This window comes from Peromyscus leucopus, chromosome X (genome assembly GCF_004664715.2).
Source record: "Peromyscus leucopus breed LL Stock chromosome X, UCI_PerLeu_2.1, whole genome shotgun sequence".
Classification (NCBI taxonomy): Eukaryota; Metazoa; Chordata; class Mammalia; order Rodentia; family Cricetidae; genus Peromyscus; species Peromyscus leucopus.
In genome coordinates this window covers 33,668,282-33,677,189 of record NC_051083.1, presented here as the reverse complement: position 1 = coordinate 33,677,189, position 8,908 = coordinate 33,668,282, and the positions used below count along the sequence as shown (strand labels likewise).

Below are 8,908 nucleotides of genomic sequence, written 5' to 3'. Positions count from 1 at the left end.
ATGTATAGATTGCACCACATGCATGTGCGGTGTGCTAGGAGGTCAGAAGAGGGCATCGGATCCCCTGGAACTGGAGCTGCTAATGGTTATTAGCCACAGAGTGGGTGCTAGGAATCAAACCCAGGCTCTGCAGGAACGACCACTCTCCACCACTGAGCCATCTCTCCAGCCTCTGTTCCTTGACAGAACTTAGTAGATTGGCTTGTAAATAACCATATCAGACTTTAAATCTGAAAAAAAAAATCTGTCACCTTGTTGGCACAGGTTGATACCAGGCTAAAATATTTTTTTCAAGTTAATATATTGAGAAAATAGAACCATGATTCTGCGGTGAATAGTTTTTTTTTAAACAAATCACTTGAAGGAAAGGACAAAACTCTGGGTCACTCATATAATTATAAATGGAAAAATTTCAATAAAATTTCACTCATTAAAAACTTAGCTACAAATGACAATATTGTGGATAATTGTGGGTTTTTTTTTAATATGGAGACCTTAGAGACTCAAGCAGGTATGAATACTCTAGGTAAGTGGTATGTGAATTAGAAGCACCTTGGAATTTTTAAGTGTATTTCAAAGTATATATTTTTGTGTGTGCATGTGTGTATTTGTGTGTGTTTGTATGTGTGTGTGTGTGTGTGTGTGTGTGTGTGTGTGTGTGTGTGTGTGTTTGGGTGTATAGGCCAGAGATAGATAGATTAGATGTCTAGTATCTTCAACATTCACTCGCCTGTAGGAGAAAATGCAGGTATGACCTGGTGGTCAGCCTGCTTGGCATACTGTGCTCCTAAATAAGAAGCATGGCACACCATGCTCCTGAAGTCAGAACACTGAAGTAGTGTAAGTCCCTAGTAGCTGGACCACTGACAAGTCTGCACTGTCCATGTCTCCTTTTATGTGCTTCTTCTGCATAGAGACTTTGGTGGTATAAGCCTGCACTATCCAATCCGAAGTAATGTGCTAACCAATCACCTTCAATATAAGTGCTTGCTCATGTGCAGTAAAGCAGCTGGTGTTCCCTGAAACCTTCTCTGGAGTGGTGTATCTTTACTCCCTTTACTGACCAATGGGCATTGCTGTCTTGGTGGGGACATCCAGTAACAATGGCACTTACCTTATTTTGTGATACAGGGTCTGTCACTGTACCTGTAACTTACCAGTTTGGCTAGGCTTGCTAATCAGCAAGCCCCAGAAATCCTCTCATTTATGCCTCTCCAGTGCTTGGGATTGGAGGTGCGTGCTCCAGCACCTGACTTTTTAATGTGGAGGTGAGGATCCAAACTGAGGTCCTCATGTTTCTGCGCTTAATACCAACTGAGCCACAGAATCTTTCCAGGCCCTCAATGTGTACATTTTTATATATGCTTAAACATCATTTTGGCAGTAGATTTTGTTATTTATTTATTTATTTATTTATTTATTTATTTATTTTGAGATGGATGTCATGTAGTAAAGACTGATTTTGAACTTACTATGTAGCCAAAGCTGGGTTTGAATACTGATCCTCCTGCTTCTGCTTCTTAAGTACTGAGGTTACAGGTACATGCCATCATGCCTACCTACAAATATATTTTTTAATGAGAATCTAAGTAAAAAGTATGACCGGCACCAAGATTTACATTTTCTTATTGATTTCAATATTAGCTTGACATTCATTAGCACTAATGTATAATCTGAATCATGATTTGTTCAATAAAATATACTCCACCCCCAAAACATTTAGGGTGGTTCTAAAGTTATCACTGTGTAAGTATACAAGCATAATCAATTTTGTACAGCTTCTTGTATAAACTGCTGTTTAGCAAATCACAAGCTGTCTCAAAGATTCATGCTTATAAGTAGACATTCAAATATACCAATAAAACAGCATGTCCTGAAGACATGGGCCCATTTAGTCCATTAGCCACAATAGTCCCATGGTACAACTAAAAGTAAGAACCAACTTTGAGAGTAAAACAAAGAAAAATTAATCAATATATTGCATAATAGATGTAGCAGTCATTCTACTGCAGACCCCCTCATACCAGCTATTATCATTCTTTATAATATAAATGACTACATGCTCCTTAAATGATAGCTCATCTAGGACTCTTGCATAGTCATTTTTTTGTATAGTCATATATTGTAACAACTTTCTTGGTATAGTTCCCAAGGGTTTCCATGGGATTCCCACCTGTACATAGATTATGATACTGAACTACTAAAACTTCTTCATCTTCATAATCCACTGCAGGAGGTGGTGGTGGAGGTGTTAGAAGTGGAGTTGGGCTAATAGCAACAGGTCCAATAGAGGATGGTGAAGATGGCAGCCAGTATAACTGCATGTACTGTCTTCTTGACTTCCACTTCCTCTACTCATTGCACTGTGCCTGCGATTTAAAGAAATCTTCCGGGTGGACTATGTTGATTTCCTAGCTTTGGGGAACTAGTCATGTAGTCCTTAGGAACTTTTGAGGATCTGGCAGGTTCCTGAGTTTTATTAGGAGTATTCTAACCTGGCTTGACATGGTAAGATTTGGCAGTTTCTAAGTAGGAGGATTTGTTCTTGACTGTGTGCCAGTTCTTACAGGCTTGTTATTTCTGTGCTTAACTTCATGGCCTATGCCATCTACAGCTGCGTAGTTGATAGGTTTTGGGATATAACATACGGTATGCTCTGTATCTGCAGGTGCTAATCTTTTGTGAATTTTTGATATATTCTTATTTGTTGTCAAAATAGCAATCTCTTTTCAAGCCACTTTCTCTTCATGAGTATCCATGGTCTGTGAGGAATGATGGAATACTTCATTTCCCAAATAAGAGGCTTGGCTGTCTAGCAACTGGCGTACATTCTTGGCCAATGCATTTTTTCAATAAAGCAACAGTAGATATAGATTGAGTTGTATATGCTTTGGTCTATTGTAAACTTTTCTTTTGTCCATAGTCTGTATGTAGTTGTTTTCATGTTGGCACACTGTCTGAGTCAGGTTCGGATAGCTCTAACCGTGCCCTCTTGCCAGATGAATCTCCTGTGCTCTAGGGCACCCACAGCAATGCCATTTACACCCCTGCACTGCTTCTTGTATAGAAGAGACAAACAGGAAGGTACACAGACGACATTCCTTATATTTTCAACAAGCATCTACTACAGATAGGCAGAGATGAGGAAGCAGATACAGTTAAAATCATCATGCCAGTAATCATGGAAGAAAAAAAATGGGTATATCATTTTTTAACTTCATGCAGAGAAACAATGCAAAACTTCATAATTGATGCTGATGGTTCTCAGACTAAGGAGAAAATGAGAGCAGAAATATCACTATAAAAGAAATTCCTGCCATTTTAATAAAAAGAAAAGTATAAATGTATATTCTTGCTTATATTGAAATCTAACAAAACCCCTTTTGATCACATTTGGCTTACTGATCAATGTTGCACTCAAGGTTCACTTCTCATCAATGAGAACTGGAGGTACTTTTACCGTTAGAGGGGGAGGCTGTCTAGTGTCAATGTGCTATTTTTGAGAACTCATGAAGAGTAAAGCAGCATTTCTCTGCTAACATTAACTTGCCATGTCTTATAAAAGTATTCCCTTTGGATGCCTGTATCAGGATAGTATCATCTCAGTTTTGCAGATACAGAGCAGCTCAGTTCTCTCTCTGAGACTGTATAAAAGCACTGGCAATCCAAGCTGAGGCTAAAGTAAGAATCCACTGATCTTTATCCAATGCAGCTAAACCAGATGGATGGCATTGGCAACATCCAAGCCAATTCCATCTATTTTTTTTCAACCAAGATTTAATAGATGTGTGCACAGCATGCTTTTTTCACTTGTTATCCCCAGGAGGGAGAAATGGAGAATATTTTCATACTCCCCTTTTGTAAGTGTGAAATAATGCTTTCAAGTTCATAGAAAATAAGAAAAGTCAAGTAAAAATGAAATAAGTCATGCATAACCCACTTTAAGGTTTTAGCATGTCATTCTTACATTTTCTCCTGGTGCTACCAATGCATTTGATTATGAAAAGCATACTGTTTATATGCAGGATTTTAGAATCTTGCATGCCTGCTTAAAACTATATCCATCCCACTAACAACTCCTTTTATACATTATTTATTTTATAGCTACGGCATTTTTCTTTGCATGTGTCCAGAGGAAATACAAAACTGGCCATCCAACTCCCCTCACCCAAGAGAATAGTCTAAAAATCAGCTAATGGCATATGAGGGATGTATAAAAGGTGGCCAGCAACCCTGCAGACCAAGAAGGGAGCCAAAGCTGTGGGTTGCTGAGCTGCTGGATGGAATGTTGGGAGAAGAGAGTTTGTTTCAGAAGATTAAATATATCAAAAAGGAGTGGACAAAATGTGCCATATGAGCTAGAACCTGGAGCCAGGCCTGATGGCACACCCCTGTGATCCCAGCACTCAGGAGCCTGAGGCAGGAGGATCATAAATTCAAACCAGTCTGGGTTACACAGCAACACCCTGAAGATAGAAAAAAGAAAGAGAGAAAGGAGGGAGAGGAAGAAAAATGTGGAAGAGGGGAAGGAAAAGGAGAAAAAGGAGGAAGAAGCATGGAGATATAAACCCTAAATCCTAGGCCTTGTAGTCCATGGGTACTGATGAAAATATCAATAATATGAATGTCTATATTGTATAAGTTGTAAGGTCCGTTTAGAAATTCTAGTCCCTTGTGGTGTCCTTCTTGAGTGTTAGAAGAAGTGCAAAGGGCACCTTATGTGTTTGCAGCCATCTGTTGGTTTCTGTGTCTCTGAGTTCTAGTCCAGCCTTGTTAGCCCTCTTTGCGAAGGCTCTCTGCCTCAGTCAGCCTCTACGCACAGAAGGAAAACTTCTAAGAGTGTCACTGTGGCCGATCCTTACACCCTCCAGTCACCCAGCAGCGCATTAGTACTTGATACCTTCTGTGCTGGACTGTGTATTCGTTACATTTCTCCTTGTTGTGATAAAACAGCCGGCTCACAGTTGGAGGGGCGAGTGCAGCGTGGTGGGGCCATCGTGGCAGCAAGAGCGCAAGGCGGCTGCTCGCACTAAATCCACAGTCGGGAAGCAGAGATGAATGTTGGTGCTCAACTGCTTTCTCCTTTTCCTTCAGTCCAGGCCCCCAACCCCGTGGAATGGTACTACTCACATTTAATGTGAGTCTTCTCACCTAAATGAAGCTAACCTAGAAACTCCTTCCAGACATGCCCAGACACTTGTCTCCTAGGAGATTCTACATCAGTTGAGTTGCCGATCAATATCAACCATCACAGATGAAGGACCAGAGCGAAGTCACCTGTACAGGAATTAGGGGGGCCGCTCTCTGCATTTTGTCCCTCCATCACTAGTGTTGTATCATGCTGTCCCAGTGGTTTCTCTTAGCATCTCAAGCTTTGTTGCTAAGTCAAACTTTTCGCTCTCAATCGCTTCTCTAATAAATTCTCCCTATCTGCAAATCCACTAACTCTATAATCAATCTGCCTGATGTATCTGTAAAGCTTTTATTTATAGTTTATTTTATAGTTTATATTTATTTATGTTTATAGATTTTTTTATTTTTATCTGTATGGGCATTTTACCTCAGTATACATATGTGTACCACATGCATGCCTGATGCTCGTGGAGGCCAGAAGAGGACATTGGAGCCCCTGGACCTGGAGTTACAGTTGATAGCCATCATGCAAGTGCTGAGAACTGAATGCGGGACCTCTGCTAGTACAGCAAATGCTCCTAACCACTGAGCCATCTCCCCGGATTCCTCTGTATAGATTTTGTATAGATCTCAAGCTATGGGCTTAAGTTGAAGCTCTTATTGTTTCAGGGTCCATGTGTATCAGTTATTTCACTTCTCTACTCAGAGAGTGGGACTGTGTTGACCTGACTGGACCTCTGCTGTACCGACCAGGCCAGTTCCCTGCAGAGGGGGCCGATTATACAGACTTTCACTGCTCTAGTATTACAATAATAAGCATCTTTTGTATAAATCTCTAGCAATCATTTGTACCTCTGGTAATAATTTCAGGAAAGGTCATAAAAGTGAAATTATAGTCACAAGGTATAGATGTTCAAAGGGGTCTATTACATAGTACAAATTACCTTTTACAAGGGTAGTTCTAACTTTCAGTTTCATCTACCACAAGGCACAATAGAAACTGCACATTTTAGCAAGCATTCTTGAATTTCTAAGGGTGTGAATGGGTGATGGTTGCGCAGATTACTGGAGCCAGAGCCAGAGCCAGGAAGCCTTGCTCTAAACTCTGGCTTTCCAACTGTGTGAGTGGAATGGGTCACTGGTCTCTACTCATCTCTCCTTTCCTCACCTTATTTCTCCTCTCCTCTCCTCACCTTTCCTCTCTTCTTCCATCCTATTTCCTCACCTCTTCCCCTCCCTTTTCTTCCCCTTTCCTCCCCTCTCCTATTTGTCTTGACAAGCTCTTACTGTGTAGTCCAGGTTGGCCTCAAGATGGGAGCAATCCTTTGCTCTAGCCTACCAATGGCTTGCATTAGAGTCCTAAGTCTTCATGCCCAGGTCACTTACTTTTCAAAAATATGGCTTCTTCACATGTGTAATGGGATTCAAGATACTTTCTCTACAGAAGTATTGGAATGAATATGTAAGAAAATGGACCCATGAGGGTTGATGCACATCCCCTTTGAGCACTGCCTGGGGACCAGGTGATTTTGGAACCCAATGGGAGTTTGCATTTTAGTTACCAATAATGATCTGACAAACAACTCTGCCTGGCTACCTTCACTGGTGCCAGGTAAGTGAGAACAATCGTTCCTTTTTGCTCTTTTCCCCATCCTGTCCCTTTCCTTCTCTCTCCTTCTCTCCTCCCTCCCTTTTGCTCTTCTTTGTGACTGATCAAGTGTAGTGGCTATGGTGGTGGTTTTCCAGAAATCCTGGGACCACACCATACACAGGCTTCAGCAAGGTAAATGCCACATGGAGAATGTAAAGCTTTGGGCTAGCATTTCTGTTTTACAGATGGTTCCACAGTTTGGAATTCAGCTGACTACCATACTTGCCAACAATAGCAAAGTAAGAATACAATTCAGCACCTCATTAATCCCAATATTATTACATGTGTGGTTTTCATTTCACATTTAATATTTATTTTTCTCAGGAGGAGGCCAGGACTAAATTAAGCATGTTATAGTCATCCAGACTTAAGGTCAGGAAGGTGCTGGTAGAGGGGGGTAGGGGGGACTTTTGCAAGAAGCAAGGGCTCTGCGGCTGACTTCAGCTTATGCCCCAATGGGTAACACTCACTCTAAGTGTTATAGCTCTGAGGGGAAAAGTATCCTGGCAGCCTGGAACCAAGGAACTCCGCAAAATCACACCTCACACCAAACCTCACACAAGAGATTTATTGGGAGAGACACAAGAGGGCGGCTGCCTCTGCTGGGAGGGGGGGAGAAGCAGCAGGGCACTGAGCAGGGGGCAGGCTTTATGTAGGGCTTCTTGGAGTAGGGTGGAGCTTTCCAGGATGGCCTGGGATTAGAGGGATTGTGTGGCCTGATCTTGGGTTGATTTTCTGGTAGGATGAGACCCTGCCACTTTCCCTTTTTTTTTTTTTTTTTTTTTTGAGACAGGGTTTCTCTGTGTAGCTTTGCGCCTTTCCTGGAGCTCACTTGGTAGCCCAGGCTGGCCTCGAACTCACAGAGATCTGCCTGGCTCTGCCTCCCACCAACGCCCGGCAACTTTCCCCGCCTTGAGAGGCTGGGCCAGGCAATCAGAGTAGTCTGAGGGTGGGACCTAGCTGCTCCACCTTTAAGGCCCTTAGAGAAATCTGGGGGGGTGGGGCCTCAAGGAGTTTACACTCACTGATTATCACTGGGGATCTGGAAGATTAAGTAGACTTTGGACTGATTTAATTAAAACCATGGGATGAATGCACACATTTGCATGGATCTGTCCACTCATTTGTTCCCAGCAACTACCTACCCCTTCAGGTCAAGGTAAAAGATCTTAGAGACAGTCTACCTGCTTCGCAGATCAAACAAACAAACAAACCCTGAAATCCAGCAATGTTAATCATTTTCTTATTGTCAACTGGCCTATTTTGGGTAAATCCAGAGCAGAGCTGAGCCTTTTTTGTTGCTCAGCCCAACACAGGATACTGCCTGCCTCCTGCCTCCTCCCCTCTGTGTGCATTTGTGATGGGTTTATCACGCCAGTGCCCATTGGCTGGGTTGAAACACAATAGAAAAGCCACTGGAAAATCAGTGGCTTAATTCCTTCCTGGAATTAAAATCCCATGCTAGAAACTATAGGAGGGCATTCATATGTGGAATTTTGTTCGAATTTACTGATAAGAGCCTTATCTCTGGAATGAGAGACCTGGGGAAGCAAAGCTGTTTCTAATCTATTTCCAGTAAATTTGAAAGGGCAGTGAAGTACTTTGAACTTCTCTTAAGTAGGAGAAAGGTAAGAGTCTAAAGCCCACATGGTTTTTCTCCCCCTCCCTTCACTTCTTCCATCTGTGGCTATGGAGCAGCTAGGAGCAGGCACCACATTCAAGGGTGTTGTGAGCCAAGGGCGAGGAGTGTTCTGGGCTAGATTACCAGAGTCTGGGCTTTTCTTCTCGCTTAGATCCTGGGGTGAGAGCAAATGCTTTTGAACAAGGAGGATGGTACAGCTGCATATTCTGTAGGGGGAAGGATGAGCTGGGAGCTATGTGTGATAAGAAAGGAAAGCTCAAGAGATTGTAGTCTGGCAGGCCCAGTGGGAGAACCTGTCTAATCACTGCAGAGGCTGGCAATGCGTCTCACCACTAGATCACTAGTATATTCAAAGCCCTTGGTTTGAGCCCCAGCACCCCCCCCCCCAAAGTCATGAAAGATAGAGGTGTTTCTTTTTCCTTTTTAGCCAAATTAGACAATTTATTTTATAAGTTGCTCTGGTCATGGTGTTTTATCACAAC

The 8,908-nt window shown here is 42.2% G+C and overlaps 1 pseudogene; it reads right to left on the bottom strand.

Moving 5' to 3' along the window:
* Nucleotides 1–1,966: 1,966 nt before the first annotated feature.
* On the bottom strand, nt 1,967–5,727 carry LOC114695819 (annotated as a pseudogene).
* Nucleotides 5,728–8,908: the final 3,181 nt, after the last annotated feature.